General features: G+C 46.0%; 1 protein-coding gene across 7 annotated transcripts in view; it reads right to left on the bottom strand.

Moving 5' to 3' along the window:
* CHD7 (chromodomain helicase DNA binding protein 7) overlaps positions 1 to 8,550 on the bottom strand; it is a 181,072-nt gene extending 172,522 nt beyond the window's left edge. For 6 of the 7 annotated variants that reach the window (XM_036338327.1, XM_036338328.1, XM_036338326.1 and 3 more), the window contains exon 1: positions 7,594 to 7,948. The gene's annotated coding sequence lies outside the window, so the exon portion shown is untranslated. Of the gene's footprint in view, positions 1 to 7,593; positions 7,949 to 8,533 lie in introns of those variants that run through there. The other variant, XM_036338324.1, reaches the window with a different exon arrangement.
* Between the last annotated feature and the right edge of the window lie 13,283 nt (positions 8,551 to 21,833).

Raw genomic sequence — 21,833 nt, 5'->3', positions numbered from 1 at the left:
AAAGGCACAGTGACAGTGGCTCTTTGCCCACCCCCTACCCTCCCACCCCGTGTGCATGAGACACATGGTGGAAAACCAATCTGCTGCCTCTGGGCCACTGCTGAAGGGTGGGGGTGGGAGAGAGAGCGAGCCCTAAATAAACATCCTCTTTATTCTTCCACTAAAACCCACATCACAGGAACCTGCATGCAGCTTTCCATTTAGTATTTACACCTTTGAAAAGGCAATGATTTCTTAGGCCATAAGAATACACTGTTGATTGGGAACAAACAACAGAATATATTTTTCAAGAATTTTGAAAAATTTAAAACTAGCAAGTTGAAGAAAATGCATTAGAAGCAAATTGCTACAGAGTAGTTGGCACAAGCCCATCTGAAGCCAAGTCAGCACCCCCAGATTTTCTTTGATTCCACCATATGGGAATATTACTACCCCTACACTTACCCAAACAGCCGTCAAAACCACTGACGGTGAAAGCAAAACCAGCCGATGAAGCATGTCCCTACAACCTAAGTCCCGACATTAACCTGTAAAGCTGCACGATCTTGCCAACCCTGAAGGAGACAGAAAGGACCCTGATGGACCTGACCAATTCATACTGGCCACCAGAAAGGCCAGTCAGGAACAATACCCATAAAAATACCTTTGAAATAGACCCCATCCAAAGATAATGAGTCCCAAGTCCCTGGAAGGATATGTATGCAAACCAAGGTCAAAGTCTGACACATCACAAAAATAAATGGATGGCAGTGTCTCCTACACAAACTGGCAAAAAACTAAAATGCAAACACTTTCCTCAATAAATTGTTTCAAGATAAATGTTCAGGGTTCCCATAACTTCTTTCACAGAATATTAAGGTCGGCAACGTAGAAGCTTTTCTGTTCTGGATCTATCAGTTAGCATCTCTCATTTACTACCAACCATGTCATACAATCCCCTTTTTATAATAAATGAACAAAGTGGCTTTTAAGATCCTTCACACATAAAAATAGTTTACATATATACTAAAGATCAGGTGAGTGTTCTGACCAAAGATGGTTTTTCCCACAATTATTTAAGTAATGTACTCATTCCTACCACACCCATGTATAACTGCAACCAGCTCCTAAAATACAACTCCCTTGGGCTCCACTGTTGGGAGCCCAAGGACCCTGTCCCAATATGTAACTAGCAAAAGAAAGCAGCTTCCAGAATGTGGAGATACAGAAGAACAGAATGTAGCAAAGTCTGCTTACCACAGGATGCTAGCCTCAGTCTATGATGAACAAGCTCCCACAAGGCGCTACATGGTAAGCAAGGAATAAGCAAAGTGCTACACAGTAGGCAAGGAACAAAGGGAGTGTCACACCTTACCCAGGTAACCAAGGTTCCCTCCCCTCCATTTCACTGACCCACCAGCCATCCTGGGTGGGCTCACCATGCACCAACATCTTGGGGGGAAACTAGCATATTATCTTGCAAAGTTAGTAGCATATTATCTTGCAAAGTTTAGGAATGCTACTAGCAATGGCACCATGGTCCATTAAGTGGCTACATCAGTCATTTGCTACAAGAATTCATGAACTTCCTCCTCAAATCTAGTCCTCCCCAGGAGCTCCCTGCCTCAGGGAATGAACAGCATCACCAGCCAGCCAAGCAGGGAACACACTAGAAACCTACATTCCCTGATACCTTCCTCTGCCTGAGAACAAATCCACCCTCAAGTCCTATTCGTTGAACCTCTTAAATATTTCTCAAATCTGTCCATTTTCCTCCATCCCCATGGCCACCATTCTAGTCCCAACCATTATTTCCCCCTCCCCTGGACCACGACAGCAGGCACGGTGCTGTTCCCCATCCCCGTCCTCCCTCCTCTGCCCACCCACCAATTCAGTCCTCACATCTGCTCAACACTCATCGGTGGCTCTGCTGCTTTTCCAAAAATCCCAAATTCCTCCCCATGCTGGCCTCCACCTGCCTCCTGAGTCGCATCTAGCTGCACTCTGTTGACTCAAACACAGGGCCTCTCCTTCGGGCTGGTCAGTGCTGCCTCCTTCCTCCTTCTACCATCATCTGGATGGCAGTGCTAAAGCCCCTTCCCAAGGGGTAACGCCCCACATCGCCCTCACTCCTCCTGGTTTCCATGGCCAATGATACTGAGGCAGCTCTATTTATTTTGTGTGTGGGCCTGCCATGTCTTCTCATGGCACCACTGTATGTACCTCATACATACCCAGCACTTTCCAGGTAGCAGGTACCCAATAAATACCTGCATCAGTGAACAAGAAAACAGACGAAACAGGAAAACTGACTGCAGTCCAGAGTCACTTGCCACTAGAGCCAAGGTGACACCTACAGCAGTAGTGTGAGGCTAAAATGGCCAATAAATTGCTGATTCCACATTGGCCTAAGCAAGCCAAGCACACCCAAGGACCAATCAGCCCTTTGCTACCACCAAGTTCTGCTTCTTCGCTACTGTTCTATATTACGTTTATTTTTTAAAAGACCGTCTTTAACTTTCCAAGTAAAAACAAAACAGAGCCCTCCAAAAATACTTCACTGAGACAACTATCATGTTTGCAGTTATCTAACATTAGTTAAAAGGTACAGGAATCAAGTTATGGTAATGAATACATGCTTCTAAAGTGAAAACAGTAATCAAATCCTGGAATAATTATCTCTGCATTTTTTTTAGATGGATAATCAACACCACCACTGTCCCCCTCCCAAAAACCCCTCCAAACCTTTCCGCAGTCGAGGCAAATAAATTACTGTTGGCTTAAGAATACCTTTAGGGGCTATGTTAGCAGATGTTGTAGGATTCTTAACCCAAAAGGTACTTTGAGTCAGAACATAAGAGGGAGAGAGCTGGACTCTGCCAGCACCAGCTCAGTGATCCTACAGAGACAAACCCCGGGCCGGCCCTGCACGGGCCCTGCACGAGCACTGAGCTAGGCACGGGAAGACAGCTGCAAACGGAGATAGCTCCACAATAACTGGGTGACCAGCCAGAGGCAACTCATTTAATTAATCTCCCTGGGCTTTAGTTTCTTACTCTGTAAAATGAGAAAGTTAGACCAGCTCTCTAAGGTCTCTCACACTCTAAATATCCAAAGATTCATTAATGATTGTAAGATAAATTTCTATTCACAATATCGTTATGATTTCCTATTACTGTTATTTGTATCCTACAGGTGAAATTTCCTTTAAGGTGTTTAATATATTGATACAAGTAAAATAATAAAAGGGCAGTAGTAGTGTTTTTAATTACCTTCCCAGCTCTTAACCACCGCCACAGTCAGCTATGGACTTCTGCCATAATTGCAACCTGACCTGAGGAACACCCAAATTAAAGTAAGTCATCACATCTTCAGGTTTTTGTAGGAAAATTAAGTGATCATTTACTCACAATTTATTTTATATTCTATATTATCCATCACCTTTAAATAGTAGGGTTCTTGTGTTTTGTTTTGTTTTTAGAACTAACACAAAATAATAAAGTTTCCTAGCGGGGGGAAAAATAATTTCTGACTCAAACTAACAAAGGTATAGTGGCTTTAGAAATCTGGTAAGATACAATATTAAATTCTGATTTTCTAATAGCATAAAAAGTAAAATAGTTTGTTAAAAAAAAAAAAAAAAGATACACAAATGTGTCCATGTGAATGAAAAAGACAGAGTCACACAGGGCCAATGTGTATCCGACATCATCTCGGTATCACCCAAAAGGCTCCTTCTCCATGCTTTTTTAGTGAATTTAGCTATGTGACCTATATCTATTTTAGCGTTTGTCTGTTTACATCTATAAAGCATTTGAATACTGGAAGTAAAACACTTTATTACAAAGCTAAAGCTTTAAGGGCCTTTTTGTTCTGCAGTCACTTTGCTCAGCCCTGACTAAGCATTTTTTATTCTTGTGACGCCTTATTTATAGATGTTTATAAGATGGCCACGGTGTCTGCTATCAAACTCAAAAGGCCATCTATGGATAACAAAGGACAAAAGGTAACCACTACCTCCAAAGCTAATCTTAAAAGTGAAACGTATTTGGTTACCTATAGAATCCTCTCTCCTACTAGACGGTAAACTCTCTGAGGGAAGGCACTGTCCCTTCGTTTGTCGTTCACACGCTGAAAGCTTGCCAGTGGTGGCTGAATCCAAGTTATCTACAGGGAGAAGACGGCAGGCAGCCTTTCTTAAGCATTGGGAATAAAATGCTATAAGCCTAAGTTTGAAATAATGACTCTAACCTTGGCCTGTAGGTTGTTCTTATGAGTTACACAGCATGTACATAAGTGCACTCAGACTGCATTCGCTCTTTGAGCAAAATATTATTTTTCTCTTGATACCACTGCTTAAAAACTGCACTGTAAACATTATATTGACTGTATCTGTAGGAAAAAATATGGTAACATTTCTTTGATACAGTACGTAAACGTACTCCTCATGTATTCATTTTAACTCAACTTCAGTAACACTCTCATGAAAAAAGTTTGGAATTGGTCCTGTAAGTTGAACAGATTAAAAACTAGATCAAGTGCAGGTGATTCTACTTATGTACTATTTTTAAATTAAGTTACTACAGGAGTTATTTTAAACATGACTTCTATATTTTCACCTGGGGGGGGGGGGCGGCGTATGTTTTTCCTCAAAAGAGGAAAGTAATGTTTGAGTTTTCAACCATTACCTACCTATACACAACCTGTATCATTTCTCTACCTTGACTTCTGCATTAAGACACTGAAAAGTAATTTTTAAAATTAATTTAAAAATAAGTCCATTGATTAAAACAATATAACTAGAATTTGGAATTTACATACCAGTCTTTTATTATTATTATTCATTTCTTATCTAGAAACTCATTTTAATCTCAAAAAACATAGAATAGAATTCATCAAGCTTCAATTTTCTGGCTTGCACTGAGGGAAAAAAATGAAAAATATCAAGAAAATATAAATAATAAAGTCCATAATGCTAGAAAACAATTCCTGAGTGGCATGGTGAGGACATTCACCTGTTAAAGCCCCCAAAGATCCATTATGTCCCTTTATCAGGTTACCAAAACGGGGTGCGAGGGGGAGAGAGATGCCATATTTCAACTATTTAGCAAAATAAGAAAATGTAATTCCTAAAACTTGCTGCAAGCCGCTTTCCACTTCCAAATTGTTTACTCAGTAACTTTTTTTCTACATTACAGATTTTTTTTCAGGGAAAATAAACTTTTCCTGAGCAAATCTGGAAGACATAAAATGTCTCCTACTTATTATCACCTAGAAAGGCAAACCACGTGCCCCAAGCATCTAGCTTTCAGCCTCTTTATTATCATTGTCAATGAATGGGCCCCAGTCAAATGAAAGCTGCCATTTTAGGGTAAAGACTGTAGGGCTCTGTTGTGCAACAGCAAGACAAAAACACTCCGCGACAGATGTACTCTGGGGGCTGGGAGACGATTCAACTTCATGAAATCACTGCTCAAGTTATTTCTGAAATAAGAATGACCCAGTACTTACACATTACTACAATCTAAATGGAATATAACTGGGAAAAAGCAGGTTCCCGAGCTGCTAAGGTCACAGTCACTAAGATTTTTGTCATCGTTAGAATAGGTCTGTGAGGAAATAAAGGCAAGTTTTTTTCCTACTTGATTATTACGTCTAGTGAGTGCTCCCCCTCCCCTTATTAGGAGAGGATTGAGAGAAAATACACTCAACCTCTGTGAAAGGCATTGCCCACTGCAAAAACGGCTTAAATTAATATGTTTAAAAAATAAAAACCAGGGCCTTCTCCTACATAAGCCTTTAAAAATAAATTAAAATATTCAATACATCCCAGAAATCAAGCCCAGAAGATGAACGTGTTTCAAGGTAAGTTCTCGAAACCGGCTGTGGGATAATATACAATGGGGACCAAAAAGTGCGCCCAGCGAGTGGGGAGCTGGAGAGTGTGTCTAATTCTAGCAGTTCAGAAGGAACTCTCCATGCGGGCTGCCACTTTTCTTTTGTCCATTGTCTGTTCAGAAGAGGGGAAAACTAGTTTAAAATCGAGGCGTGAACAATCTCCAAAAGTGACCTCCGGGAAAACCGTCCGACCCTTAGCAGGAGCACTCCCCGCGCCGCCCGCTCCGGTGGGGCGCTCACAAAGCGGGCGGCCGGCCGGGAGTTTGGGGTGCGCTCCCACGGCGCTGGGCTCCTCGAGGCAGAGCCATTCGGAGAAAGGCGGCTCGGTAATGATGGCTGCTCGGGGCCGGCGGCTCTTTCCCCGGAGCCTCCCGACCCCCCCCCCCCTTCCCGCCCCGGGTCAGCCGCCCTCCTCCCCCCGCCCCCGGGCCGCGCTGGCCCCGAGCGGACGCTGAGCCCGGCACCGCAGCCCACGGGGTGCCTGCGCCCCCGCACCCCCGGCGAGCTCAGTCCCCGGTGCGAACCAAACAAACAACGCGTCCCCTGCCGCCCTCCTTCCTCTCCCCGCTGACCGCTTGGCCTCCGGCCACCTCCGCCGTTCACGCTCCGAACCGAGGATTTCTGCGGGGGCAGAGCGCACCCGGGCCACCTCGGGGGCCACCTGGTGACCCCCACCTCGGCGGGCTCGGGGGTGGGGGAGCCGAGTTGCTTTCGGGGGGGGGGGGGGTTAGAGTCGCTATTATGCAGCCGCCGCCGCCGTTGGGCCGGCCAGCTCAGCAAGGTGGGGTCCCCTCCGCGCCGCGCCGCGCTCTCCCTGGCCCCGCTCCCTTTCTTCTCCTCGGGTACTTGGGAGCCGCCAGGGAGCCCCGGGAGCCCCAGGCCCCGGGTTCGCAACTCCGCGCCCGCGGCCGTCAAGGTCTGGGGCTGGGGCCGGGGCTGGAACTGGGACCGGGACGCCCCCAGCACCGCGTGTTCACGCGGCCCCCGCCCCACGCGGCACCCCGCGCACTTTCCCCGCCGTCGACCCACCTCGCCCGGTGGCCGTCCCCGCGCGGGCGGCGCCGCCTCGCCAGGAGGGACGCACTTTGTTCGCGCCGGTGCGGCCGCCGCTCCAGGCGAGCGCGGCGTGGTCGGTCCGGAGCGGGGGGCGGGGGCGGGAGGCGGGGGTCGCCGCCGTCCCCGAGCCGCCGCCGCCGCCGCTCAGCCGCCCCGCGCCCGCGCGCCCATCGCCCACTCGCACTGGAGTTGGAGCCCAACTTTTCCTCCTTCCTTTTTCTTTCGAATGGAGCCGGCAACTCGTGCTCGAGGCCGGCGGGAGGAAACGCTCGCGCTCCCCCGCGCGCAGACACGCTCCCTCCGGTCTCCCCCCGCCCCCCCCGAAGCCGGCAGCACAACAAAAAGCCATTTACATGCGAGGAAGTGACCCTCGGCCGGACCGCGCGCCCCCGCCCCGCGGACGCAGGCAAAAGTTGGGGCGCCGGGCGGCGCTCGGGGCGCGGGTTCGGGCCCCGCCGGCGGCGACGCCAGCGACACGGCACCGGCGGCGCTGCGCTCCTACGCTGGCCCCGGCCCCCGCCCGCCCTCGCCCCTCGCCCCTCGCCCCGCACACGCCCAACTCCTCGCTCCCAACTCCTCGCGCGGCCCCGGCCCCGGCCCGGAGCGATTTCCTGCCGCCGCCGCCCCTCCCGCAGGCGCCCGGCGAACTCTCGTGCTCACCGGCTCGGTCGGTCGGGCGGGCTCCTCCGCTGCCCGGTGCCGAGGGAGAAACAAAACGCAGAGCAGGCTCCGGAGTTGGCTGGGCGGCCGCGGCCGGGGGGCTGAATCCACGGGCGCGGAGTTGGCCGGGAGCGAACGGGGCTCTGGCGAGTTTCAGGGTCTCCGGGTCCCCGGGCCGCCTCCTCAGCGGCGCTCCTTTGTGTAATTTCACTCGATTCAAGTTTAATCCGATAGTTCCCGAGCACGAGCGCGTCCGCACTACCACGGCTCAACCCCCGCGCCGCCGCCGCCGCCGCCACCGCCGCTACCGCCGCCGCCGCGGCCCCAGCACGCCAGCGCCTGCGCGCCCCCGCCACGCCGCGCGCGCCCGCCGCCGGCTCCTCCGCGCCGCGCCCGCGCCCGCGCCCGCGCCCGCGCGCCGCCACCTGACGTCAGGCGCGCCTGGCATAATTTATGCAAGAATTCGGCCGGGGTGGCGGAGGCCGAGGGAGAGGCCGAGAAAAAGGGGGCGGCGCGGGGCCGCCGGGCCGCGGGGCCGCGGGCAGCGGAGGGCGGGCCGGGCGCCACTTCCCGTCCGCGGGCGGGCGCCGGCTCTGCGGGCGGATCTTCCCGCCGGCCGGTGCGCGGCTACCGCACGGCCGCGCTGGCCCGGCTCGTCCGAGCGCTCGGCTGCCGCTCGGCTGCGCCCCGGGCGCGGGCTGGAGAGGGTGCCACGTTTCCCCGCGCGGCGCCTTCCCCGAGTCCGGGTGCGCCGCCCCGGGGCAGGAAGCGGCGGCGGGGAGCCGGCAGCGGTCCTCCGGCCACGGCGAGGGTTTCCCAGGCTCCGCGGCCGGCCGCGGCTCGAGGGGTTCGGAGGTCTCTCTGTAATTATCCTTCAACTTGAAATTATTTTCCCACATGACATTATTTAGAATGGACGCATGCCACTTCAAATACGTACATTTATCCTGCCTCGCCGCATTGCTTTTCTTGTCTCCTAGTTGACAGAACTTCGCGTCCACGACCAAATCAAAAAGTTTAACTAGATGGAGTCGATTTTGTTGCATTTGTTGCCACGCCAAAAAAGGGAGAGACAGCGCGATGGTTATGAAACAAAGAAATAGGTTGTGTGTTCCCATTATTAAACGTGTCAGGACTGGAATGTTTTAATCATTCTTTGGCAAAATAGCACTTTCATATGATCTCCTAGCCTTAAATAATCAAGCCTCATTCTATTTCTCTTCCTGGTGCAAAATAAATAATAAATTTGACTTTTACTAATTTTCCTTTTAGGAGATAGATCTACAGATATTTATCAAGCACCTTGTATGTGCAAAACACCGAGCAGTTATAATTCTTGCAAGCTGTCAACGATTGTACACTTTAAGGTGATTTTATTAGGTTAAAGATGACATTTATTTTTAAATCAAGAAAGGAGCTTATATCAACCAAAGATAGTTTTATAATAGATAACAGAGTAAAATGACTTTGTATTATTGGACTCTAGAGTAAACAAAAATTACAAAACTATGCAAAATATACTTTCTCTTCATTCACCACCTGTCGTGCTGAGTCTTTAATAATCACAATATTTCTATTTGAACAAAAGGGTGATCAATAGTATTTTGGTAATTACGACAAGTATTCCATAACTAAGTTTGAGTATCCTAGACTTAATCACTAAAATATTTATTTTCCTTACATTAGTAATAATTTTTCTAAATATTTGTTACATTATACTATCATTTATTGCAATGCACTAGTTTGGGCTTTCATCATACAGGGTGGGCAAAAGTAGGTTTGTAGTTGTAACACAAATAAATAATACAATAATTAATAAATAATAATATAAAAATAAACATTTCATGTACTCATAACTGTAAACCTTTTGCCCAGCCCCGTATATTTGAGTGGTGTTTTTTAAAAGGTAAATGATTCATTGAAGGGGTTTCTAGATAAACAGCAGAGAACATTGACACCACAGAAAATTCTGGCATTAAAAAATTGGAAAACACTGAAGTCAGCTTCTACCTTTTTATAGCCTCATATCATAAACCAAGAATCAGAATTCTGAATTCAAATTATTCTCTTTGGGAAAGCCTCAATAGTTTTACATTTCCAATAAGCTTATATGTCTCAGTGAAAGCATATAGGGGATGCTTTGGTGTGTGTGTGTGTGTGTGTGTGTGTGTGTGTGTGTGTGTAAGAGAGAGAGAGGGAGAGGGGGAGAGAGGAGGACACAATGTCTACAAAGAAACCACTAGTACCTGACTATATTACAGAACATAAAAGTGGCATAAAAAGAATTTTCTTTTACACTATACCCCAGCTCATTGTCAGATGTGCATATGTTTCAAGTCAGATTACAAGCTAAAAATATGGCATCTACATACAGTGAAAGTAAATGAGTTAACCTTTAATCCACAAATAATATTAAGTGACCCTGAGGAGATCTGTCTATTTAACTAGAAGGTTAGGACACCTCTCTTTGAAATACAGGGGGAGTGGTAAAAATAGTGCATCCAAAGCTCAACGTGAGAACAAACAGCCCTCTCTGATTCATCCCCCTCCTCATTGCCTCGGTCCAGACAGCCATGATGACGTCTCTAAGCTTTTCAACGTGGTGTAGGCATGGAGCTCGAGGGGCGTTGAGAAGCAGAACGCCTCCAGGCACAGTCCTAGGCAGCTCTGGCCTACTTAAATCCCAACTCCCACCCCCTACCACCTTTAGCCTCCAATATTTCCTCTCCATTTGCTTCACTATTGAGGCTTTCCCAAAGAGAATAATTTGAATTCACAAGCTTTCCTTTTAAGTATGCAAATACCTTAGGGAGAGATAAGGGACGGGGTCATTCACAGAGGAGTGTAAGCTCAATGGGTTGTTTTCCTCCCCACACTAGCTAGAGCTAACAAATTTAAAGATCTATTGGAGTTTACAGTCTAATGGATGGGTAGTTGGATTTAGTGGTAACAGAAAATGGTGATTTGTGGGGGTCTTTTGCTGTGGCCAGAGGAAGTGAAAGGTTCTAGGGATCTGGGAAATAGTGGGGCATTAAAGAATGGGGTGGGTGCAGCTGAGAAAAATACCATTACAAAAAGGCTTTCTAGACCCATGAATGAATGAGAAGTCTCTTCCAAGAACTCAAACTAGTGCTAACCGACCTATATAGTTCAGCTATATTAGTCCTTAGACAAATAAATACTTGTCTTTGTTTGGGAACATAGCCACATGTATCAACCTATAGTATTTTGGGGGGAGGTGTCATTTGCACAGCCAGAACAACTGAAAATCACCACAACTTTGGAACACCTCCCTATCTGTTCTTCCACGTGTTGTGAACTTAAAAATGTCACATACATTACACTAATTCCAGTGTTGAGAACAAACTTGGATGCATTTTTGGAACTCATCTTTGACACTGTTCAGAACTAGTTCGCAAGTCATAGAAAATAACTCTCTGTAGAGCCCCTATCTCTTTTTTCCCACTAAAAGCTTTCTTACTCATCATTTACCAAATTTGCATCCACATAATTTTGGTGAGCTCCAAACAATGCATTGCCTTTAAATGACGAAGCTGTACTGTCATGGAAAATATATAGAAAAACAGAGGCATGGATGTTTAGGGGCCACATTTAGAGTCTAAAGAAAACACGAAATAGACAAGTAAAAAGCATGTCCTGCGTCACTGGAATAATGGCACAACTTCCCTCGCTCATAAGGGAAAGAACCTAGTTGGACAGGGAAGCTCACTCTTCATATTCCACCCATCATGGAGCCACTTGCTCTGAGCTTTTGCTGGCAACTGTCAAGATCCCGAAAGTCAAGATATCAGGTGAAAAGAAAGCCTCCAGGACTACAATTAGGCCCCCGTGGCCCCCCAAAGATAGCAAGTGTAGCTAGGTTTTAGCAAACGTTTTGTTGACCGTCTGCTGTGTACCCGATTCTCTGTTAGCCTTGGAGACCACGGTTAGCTCCCATCCTCAAGAAGCCCATGGTTGTGGCAGCATAAAGGAAGGAATGATTCTTGCTGCCGGGGACAGCAGAGAAGGCTGCTCCCACGGGAGGTGTGAGCTGGGTCTTGAGTAGGCTCAGGAGTTCATCTGAACAGGAAGGGTGAGAAGTACTCCCAAGAGACAACAAAGAGGTCCGGAGGTTTCAAAGCCCGGTGAGTGCAGGCTCCTGCAAGTGATTTCATACCGAGCGGAACATGGAGGGTGAGCCCATCTTCCTCCTCAGCCTTCTCTGATCCCCTCAAGGATGGCTTGGCTGACCTTCCTTGGTTTTCCATCTCCATCAAACCGGTTTACATTAAATTATAATGAATTCCTGTCCTATCTGCTCATTGGGTTGTGAACTACTCTGGGGCAATGACTGTGTCTTGTCGGTTAGTACCTGTCGCCGCCGCCTCCCCACACACACCCGCCCCCATGGGCACAGAGCCTTGCATATAGAAAGTGCTCAGTAGGTACTTCCTTCCTTATACAAATGGTGGGCTTGGGAGGTAGTAGATTAGGTCAGAACCAAGGAGAGCTCTAGACTTCACCCCAAAGATTTTAGAGAGTCATTGGAGAGCTCAGCAGGGGCGTCACAATCAGATCTGCCCTTTTAAGCTGTGCAGTAAGGAGAAGGGTGGGGGCAACCAGACCTGCAGCAGGGGAGAGAGGGAAAAGGACCTCCTAAGATAAGAAAAGGGAAGATATAAAAGCAATTACCCTTTCTTTTCAGCTGGAACCTCCATCTCCCAGTAATTCTCCAAAATGACTAACACAAAAAGAAAGAGGACAGGCACCGGCTATATGTTCTCTAGGCCTTTTCGTTTTTTGGCTACATACATGCGAATCTGCAAGAAAGGTGATATTGTAGACATCAAGGGAATGGGCACTGTTCAAAAAGGAATGCCCCACAAATATTACCATGGCAAAACTGGGAGAGTCTACAGTGTTACCCAGCATGCAGTGGGCATTGTTATAAACCACGGGTGGGGAACCTTTTATCTGCCAAAGGCCATTTGGTTATTTATAACATCATTTGCAGGCCATACGGGATTATCAACTTAAGAATTAGCCTGCTATGTTTGGTCAAACATTTAAATAACTCACCCCTAATGCCGTGGCAGGACCAGACCAAATGATTTCACAGGCCTCATATGGTCCACAGGCCAGACGTTCCCCACCCCTGCAACAAACAAGGGCAAGATTCTTGCCAAGAGGATTAATGTACGCGTTGAGCATATTAAGCACGCTAAGAGCCGAGACAGCTTCCTGAACCGTGGGAGGGAAAACCAGAAAAGAAGGAAGCCAAAGGGAAAGGCACCTGGCTCAACTGAAGCCCCTGCCTGCTCCACCCAGAGAGCACACTTTGTGAGAACCGACGGAAAGGAGCCGGAGCTACTGGAACCCACTCCCTATGAATTCATGGCATGACACGTGTGAAAAACACAAAAGACCTCTGTACTGTTAAAAATGTTTCTCTTGCCCAGCCGGCATGGTTGAGTATCGACCTATGAACCAGGCGGTCACGGTTCAATTCCCGGTCAGGGCACATGCCCGGGTTGCAGGTTCAAGCTCCAGTGTGGGGCATGCAGGAGGCAGCCGATCAATGATTCTCTCTCATCATTGATGTTCTCTCTCTCCCTCTCCCTTCCTCTCTGAAATCAATAAAAATATATATATTTTTGTAAATGTTTCTCTTAATTGAATAGAAGTGTGGTGTCCCTTCCCCCCCAAGAAAAATAATTAAAGAAAAATAAAAAGCAATTACCAACTTCTTTATACTATTCAGACTCAACCTGTTACTAAATGCTTGTCACGGGAGTGCTCATCCCAAAGGGAAGACCAGGCAGAATGGAAGAACCACTCTGCCCTGTGGCCGAGGAAGGCAGTGCTGTATCTGGGGAGTGTGGGGGCAGTGGTTCCATCATGGCCCCTGCCACCAACCTGGGGCGAGCCACTTTGCCTATTTCTCCCTGAGTTACCATCTCCAATATTCTGTGACTTATTGTCACTCATCTTATCCTACGTAGCAGTGGACAAGACCTAAAGTATCTCATTGTCTCTACGTCTAAACTAATAAATGAAAGTCTATAGTGGTAGTGCTAACTTAGCCAATTACTGGTATAATACAATACTTTTACAAAACATTTTTTATTGGTTGATTTTAGAGAGAGAGCGAGAAAATAAGAGAGAGTGAGAGACATCAATTTGTTGTTTCGCTTATTTAAGCATTCATTGGTTGATTCTTGTATGTGCCCTGACCAGGGATTGAACCCAAAATCTTGGCATATGTTCTAACCAACCAAGCTACCCAGCCAGGGCTACAAAACATTTAAAGTGGGAAAATATGGCATCTTATTCTTTTGTTTGTTTGTTTGTTTTGTTTTGTTTTGTTAATCCTCAGCCAAGGATATTTTTCCATTGAGTTTTCGAGAGAGTGGAAGAGAGAAGGAAAGACAGAAACATCGATGTGAGAGAAACACATCGATTGGTTGTTTACTGCAAGAGCCCTGAGGGGAGGAGCCTGCAACCAAGGTAAGTGCCCTTGACTGGAATTAAACCCAGGATCCTTTGGTCCATAGGCCATCACTCTATCCGTTGAGCTAAACTAACTAGGGCTTCTTTTTTAAAAATATATTTTTATTTGTTTCAGGGAGGAAGGGAGAGAGAGATAGAAACATCAATGATGAGAGACAATCATCAATCAGCTGCCTTCTGCACGCTCCCCACTGAGGATCAATCCTGCAACCCAGGCATGTGCCCTGATTGGGAATTGAACTGGTGACCTCTTGGTTCCTGGGTCAATGCTCAACTGCTGAGCCACACCCAGCCAGGCTGCGTCTTGTTCATTGAATAGTTATCAAGCACTTGCTGGGCATCGCACACTGTGCTGGGAGTTGCAAAATAAAAATAAAGCAAACCCCTGCCTGGAGGAGCTCTCTGAGTCTATGAGGGGTGACAGACATTTAAGCATGTCACTACAATTACAATGTGCACCACAGTGGTAACACTGGTACAGTGATGGCTCAGAAGAAGGGACGACTAATTTTACTTCCACCCAGATAGGCAGAGAAGACTTCACAGAGGACGTGACATTTAAACTGAGTCTTCAAGAACTCTGCAGATGGCAGGAGTGGGGAGGTACGCCGGGCAGGAAAACTGTCCGCTGCATCCATGGGGCAGATGGCTAGCGTTGGCATTGCAAGGAATTTGGCTCAGAACACAGCACAGACAGGGAAAGGGCAGGAAATGGGAATGGAAAGATAAGTAGTGCCAGATCAGGAAGGGTTTCGGAACATAGTAAGAAAACTTTACCTTCCCCCCACAGGTGGGGAGGAGCCATGAAAGGATTGTCAGCAGGAACAAGATCAAGGGAAATAGGGATATGTTGACTGTGTGGACCAGACCTCAAAGCAGAGAGGCAGTGAGCAGACACTGGTGATGGTCAAAGTAGGACAGGATGAGTCCCTTGACCAGGACAGCATTTGAGGTGCTGGAAATAAAGGAATAATTGTGAAAGATATTTAGGTGACATATTTAAGATTTGGTGAATGATTGCTGGCAAGTGAATGAAAGGGAGGAATGAAAATTAGCTGCTATATTACCTCCTTGAGTGACTGATAACTAGTTGCATCATTAGCCAAGATAAAGAATAAGGAGTGGGAGCAATTTGTGGAAAAAGACTTTGGTGTGGGAATTCAAGGTAGTCTGTGGAATAGTCAAGTGGGATGCCCAGTAAAAGATGAGAACTTAGTAGACTGATCTGATCTAGAAATGTGGGTGTAAGAAGTATGGAGTATAAAGGGTACTTAAATTCATTGGAATGGATGACATTGCTTGGAAAACATGCAACATGAGACAAAAGCAGGCTGACAACAGGAATCTTTATAACACTATGTTAGCCCTGGCTGGTGTGGCCCAGTTGGTTGGGCATTGTCCTATGCACTGAAAGGTTGCTGGTTTGATTCCCAGTCAGAGCACATGCCTCGGTTGTGGGCAGGAGGCCGCTGATCCATGTTCCACTCTCACATCGATGTTTCTCTCTCTCTCTCCCTCTCCCTCCCTCTCCCTCACTCTCCCTTTGGTTCAACTTGATCTTTCATCGAAGTCATCCAGATAACATAGCATTCTCTGAGGAGTATTCCAAGAAGACAAGCCCCCAAGAACAAGCACTTACAAGCCTCTGCTGGCTTCATGTTTGCTGATGCTCCTTTGGCCAAAGCAAGTCACATGGTCAAGCCCAGAATCAATGTGAGCAGAAAACTGCCTGCTTGCCCAGAGGAGTGATTCATTGGAGAACATCACTTATCCATATAAAACATGTGTTAAGACAAAACAATAAAGGGACACATCAAAAGAGAATCCATTGAAGAAAACTCACAAAGATCAATCCGAAAGGGAAAATAAGACGTTAAGGGAAAGGAGTTTCTAGAAGGGAAGGGGCAACCATGTCCAATGTCACAGAACAAGTACAGAAGGAATGAGAAGTGTTTGCTAAATTCGGTCTTGTTAACCTTTTCAGTTTTGAGTGTGGAGGGTAAAAGCGAGATCATAGGGCTGGATAAGAAAGTTAATGGGAGTTATAGACGTGTAGACAGTGGTGCAGACTTCAGACTCTAATTCAGGAATGGGGGACGTTCAGCCTGGGGGCCGTACAAGGCCCATGAAATCATTTGGTCTGGCCCTGCCAAGGCAACCACAGGTGGGACTCCAAATTCAATAAATCGCCCCGGCTGAATTGCCTCCGTGATTAGAGTGTTGGCCCTCGGACTGAAGGGTTCCAGGTTGGATTCCGGTCAAGGGTACACACCTCGGTTGCAGGCTTGATCCCTGGCCCTGGTCCAGGTGCATGTGGAAGACAACCAATCCATGTGTCTCTCTCACACTGATGTTCTCTCTCTCGCTCTCTCTCTCTCTCCCTCTCCCTCCCACTCTCTCTAAAAATCAATGGAAAAATATCCTCAGGTGAGGATTAATCAAAAGAAATTCAATCTAGGAGCTTTTTTTCATAGCAACATAAATTTATATTAAGTGAATTATATTAAACGAATGATGTAATAAATATCCAAATGGCTGTTGGCAGAAAAATGGTTCCCCACCCCTGCTCTGAGTAGACATTTGGTTATCAAATAAAGAGAGATGAGTAGTATCTAAAGGAGAATTCACATTAAAGAGGGGATAGTAGTTATTGGGGGGTGGGTGGGGCGTTGTTCATTTATATTTTTTATAAATGTCAGAGTAATAAGCATTACTTTAGACCAGCGGTTCTCAACCTGTGGGTCGTGACCCCTTTGGGGGTCGAATGATCCTTTCACAGGGGTCGCCTAAGACCATCGGAAAACACATATATAATTACATATTGTTTTTGTGATTAATCACTATGCTTTAATTATGTTCAATTTTTAACAATGAAATTGGGGGTCACCACAACATGAGGAACTGTATTAAAGGGTCATGGCATTAGGAAGGTTGAGAACCACTGCTTTAGACTAAGAGCCAGGAGCCAGGAGAGAGAGGCTAACTCCATAGAAGAGTCAGTCTAGTGGGGAGGGAGATGTGATCAAGCTCGGACTTGATGGGAGGAATGACACTTCTTTTTCTGAAACCAAAGAAAGGCTGGTGAAAATGGCAATAGGTTTATAGGTTGGGCTAGGGAGAAGGTCAAGCAAATTCATTTCTAATAGCTTTTATTTTTCGTATTCATTCACGGGTTGACCATCTACTGAGACTGAGATGTTCATGGATGGTCAAGAGACTTGGAGAAAGTGTTCAAATTTTGCAATAGTTCCCATGAGGAAGAACGAAGCTGCAAAAAGAAAGAGCTCTCGTTGAGTCTGAGCCCTGAGATACCTTGAGTCCTGAACTGCTATTGTGGACGAGACAAAGTTGTTATACAACTTCCTTAAGCAATGTTCACCCCTGGGAAGAGGAGTAACAGTGGCGAATTGCCAGATTCAACCAGGAGAGTCACTGTCTTCCCTAGAGACCCAGAAGGATACTTGGCCACCAAGCCAGAGCAAGGTCCCGAGGGAACAGGCAAGACCAGCTTGCATTGTTACCTAGAGCCATGAAGTAGCCACAATCATGGGTCCTTTGTTTAAATGGAAGACATGAGTTGTATGTGACTATAATATGGCACAGAAAGATTTCTGGCTATCTCAAATATTTTTCTTATTTATTTACTAATGAGACAGAAAGAGAGAGAGAGAGAGAGAGAGAGAGAGAGAGAGATCAATTTGTTGTTCCACTTATTCATGTATTCATTGGTTGATTCCTGTATGTGCCCTGACCAGATATCAAACCGACAACTTTAGCATATCGGTACGAGGCTCCAACCAACTGAGCTACCTGGCCAGGGCTCAAGTCTTTTTCTTTGGAAATAAATAAGTTAGCAAAAACAAAACCAAAAAATAGCTAAGCTTGTCTCTTCTTCCTTTTATTTCATTAAGCCCCTTGGTGGCTGGTTGGCTCATTTGGCTGAATTCCAGTGTTAGCAGGCCAAGGCCTTGGGTGCTGTTTTTGTTCTGTGATCTCAGTAATGTCAATGTCATGCAGTGGGACATAATATCATCATTGCAAGTTCTTGGACAATTCTAGGCTAAACTATGTCAAACTCAAGAGTTGTACTTTGATATGTAAAATGAGAACAGGTCATCATTTGAGGTTGCCTAATTCCATATCTCATGTATCAGGCCTCATGATACTCCTACATTTAACTCTGGTTTAGATATTTGCCAATAACTATTGTTGGCACATAAAACTCCAGTCTTCTTCCTCCTTGGTCAGCAGATCAAATATTAGGTTTGGTTTTTGCAGATTGTGGACATACAACCCACTTTTACAGATGAGGCATCTTGAGGCTTGAGCAGTTGCCCTGCTGTGAATGACAGAAATGGGATTCAAACGCTGGTCTTCTAATGCTTGCCCCAAACAAATCTAAAAACTGCCAAAAGGCTACTTGCCTCTCTTGTGACCCAGTGTGAACTTACCTCCTTTACATCCCATTGTTTACCCTTCTTTGCATTAAAGGGGGAAAAGTCACATTGGAAAGACAAGTCTGCACCTTGATTTTCACAAGATCTTGCCTGAGGCGGCAGCTTGGATAAAACTGACTTGAGAGTTATGCAACAATTATGATTAACCCCTTTCTCCTGGTTGGAAAACTGAAAACCTTGCACCTAACTAATCCTCGTTGAAATATGCAGTCACAGGGACCCACAGATTCAGTACAGCACAAAGATTTGTGAAAGGTTGGTGCCAGAACCTAGTACAGTGCCTGGCACATGACAGATGCTCATGGAATTAGTGTTGCATTTAATACACTGGGATGCCTGGATACAGAAAGCCAAAAATAATTTTTTTAAATTTTTTTTTTATTTATTTCAGAGAGGAAGGGAGAGGGAAAGATAGAAACATCAATGATGAGAGAGAATCACTGATTGGTTGCCTCCTGCACACCCCACAATAGGGATCGAGCCCAAAACCCGACATGTGCCCTGACCAGAAATTGAATCGTGACCTCTTGGCTCTAAGTCGATGCTCAACCATTTAGCCACACCAGCTAGGCTAAAAATAATTTTAAAAAAATATTCTGTGTACTTGAATCTGAAAGTAGAACCATTCCTAATTTTATTTTAATCTGTATTTTAATATAGTTAACTTCCACCTAAGTAATTACTTTTTAAAGTATGCTTTTTTACTGATTTTTTTTTTTTAGAGAGAGAGAGGAAGGGAGACCGAGAAACATCAACATTGATCAGCTGTTTTCTGCACCCCCCCCCCCCCAACTAGGGATGGAGCCACAACCCAGGCATGTGCCCAGACGGGGAATCGAACCGGTGACCTCTTGGTGCATGGGTCTACGCTCAACCGCTGAGCCACACCAGCCAGGCCAAGTAATTACTTTTTAATATATTTATACTGTGTTTATAATATGATTAAGCTGCTATACTGGGGCTTTTCATTAAGAAAGCTAGCAAGAATTCATATTAACCTGTCTCCTAATTTCCTCTCTGGAGCTTCTCCAGCAGGTAATGCTGCTGCTATCTTCAATTCACAGGGCAGAGCTTCATAGAATCAAAAAGGCAGAAGCTGACCAGATGTGGAACCACACCCTACCCCACCCCCCTCACTCCTGTTCCCATCCTCACAGTGCTATGATGGGGCCTTTGCCCCGAGTCACTCCTAAGTCACCTGGGTCTAAAGTCGTTTCCGTGCGATTTCACATGGTTCACCAGCCTATTTATTGATTACCCAACTCAGGGAAAGACAAGACAACATCCCCAGACCTGGCTTACCAGGGTAAGGTGGTACCTGTGAGCTCCGAGGTGGCACAGGTCAAGGCAGGGAGACAAGAATGACTGCATTGCGGTGGGGGGGCGGGAGGGGGGGGTTGGTGACCACATTCTACAGTATATGGGTTGCCCTTGCCTCCTGCTCTTTTAAACTATAAAATGCCTTTTGTAATGAAATATACATACTATAAAATATACCATTTTAACCATTTTTAAGTGTACAAGTCTGTAGCATTTAGCACATTCACGGTGTTGTACAAGCATCACCACTATCCATCTCCAGAACTTGTCCATCATCCCAAACAGAACTCTGTGTCCATTCAAGAAACACTTCCCATTCTCCCCTCCACCAGGCCCTGGTAACCTCTATTCTACTTTCTGTCTCTATCTACTTGCCTATTCTAGGTACCTACGTGGAATCATACAACATTTGTTCTTTTGTACTTGGTTTATTTCCACTTAACACAACATTCACCTATGTAGCATCTGTCAGAATTTCCTTCCTTTTTTTTTCTTTTAAAGAATAGCTTATTGGTTTTTAGAGAGAGAGGAAGGGAAAAGAGAAAAACATTGATATGAGAGCATAACATTGATCGGCTGCCTCCTGCATGCCCACACACCAGGGATTGAGCCCACAACTCAGCATGTGCCCTGACCAGGATTCAAACCAGCAACCCTTTGTACACAGGACAACATCCAACCAACTGAGCCACACTGGCCAGAGCGGAATTTCCTTCCTTTTAAAGGCTGAATAATATTCCATTATATAGAATATATATAATATAAAATATATATTCCATATAGAATATATGGAATATATATTCCATTATATATTATATTCTATTCCATTATTTATAGCTTCCATTCCATTATATATGTAATATTATATAATATTCCATTATTTATAGCTTCCATTCCATTATATATGTAATATTCAGATAGATATAGATATAGATATAGATATAGATATAGATATAGATATAGATATAGATATAGATATATCTTTATCCATTCACCTGGCTTGAACTGTTTCTACCATGTAGCTATTGTGAATAACACTGCTATGAATATGGGTGTAGTGTGATCCCTTTAAAAAGTGGAACCCATCCAAACCAAAGTCCTGGCACTTTGTAACTCCCCCTTCCCCAAGACCAGCTCAGTTCCCCACCCCCGCTCCCCTCTCCCTTGGCCCACCCAGTGGTGAAGGCCTCGACTCCTGGGAGCAGGACTGAGGCTGGCTTCCTCGCTGCTGTGCTCTCTCCCTGGGGCGGTTTTCTTGGTCCTGCAGAACCCCTGCTCTTATCCTTAGATATGGGGCCTTGGCCCCCTCCGCCCTTCTCTTCGGGAGCTGAAACTTAGTATGCCTCAGTGCCAACCCTTCCTCTTTTTTAAATACTATATATTTTTATTGATTTCTGAGAGGAAGGGAGAGAGAGAGAAACATCAATGATGAGAGAGGATCATTGATCAGCTGCCTCTTGCATGCCCCCCACTGAGGATCGAGCCTGCAACCCGGGCATGTGCCCTGACCAGGAATCCAACCATGACCTCCTGGTTCATAGGTCTGATGTTCAACCACTGAGCCACGCCAGCCAGGTAAGGCCAAACCTTTCTAAAACACACTGTAGATAATATAATAGGCATATTATAACATGGACTAGAGGCCCAAATGCACAAAATTTGTGCACTCGGGGGGGTCCCTCAGTCCGGCCTGTGCCCTCTCGCAGTCTAGGAGCCCTTGGGGAATGTCCGACTGCCATGGAGATAGGCGAGGCTCCCGCCACCGCACATGTGCTTGCCAGCCTTGAGCCGGGCTTCTGTGCACGTCATAGCAACTGGTCATTCCACCGTTCGGTCGATTTGCATATTAGCCTTTTATTCTATAGGAAAAGTTCAGTGAAAACCAGATGTGCCTGATGGTATGATGCTAGAAGACTTTCTCAAGTTACCCTTAAAATATTTTTATATAATAGA

Source organism: Myotis myotis, unplaced genomic scaffold, assembly GCF_014108235.1.
Source record: "Myotis myotis isolate mMyoMyo1 unplaced genomic scaffold, mMyoMyo1.p scaffold_m19_p_16, whole genome shotgun sequence".
Classification (NCBI taxonomy): Eukaryota; Metazoa; Chordata; class Mammalia; order Chiroptera; family Vespertilionidae; genus Myotis; species Myotis myotis.
This window is presented reverse-complemented; position numbering and strand designations above follow the sequence as displayed.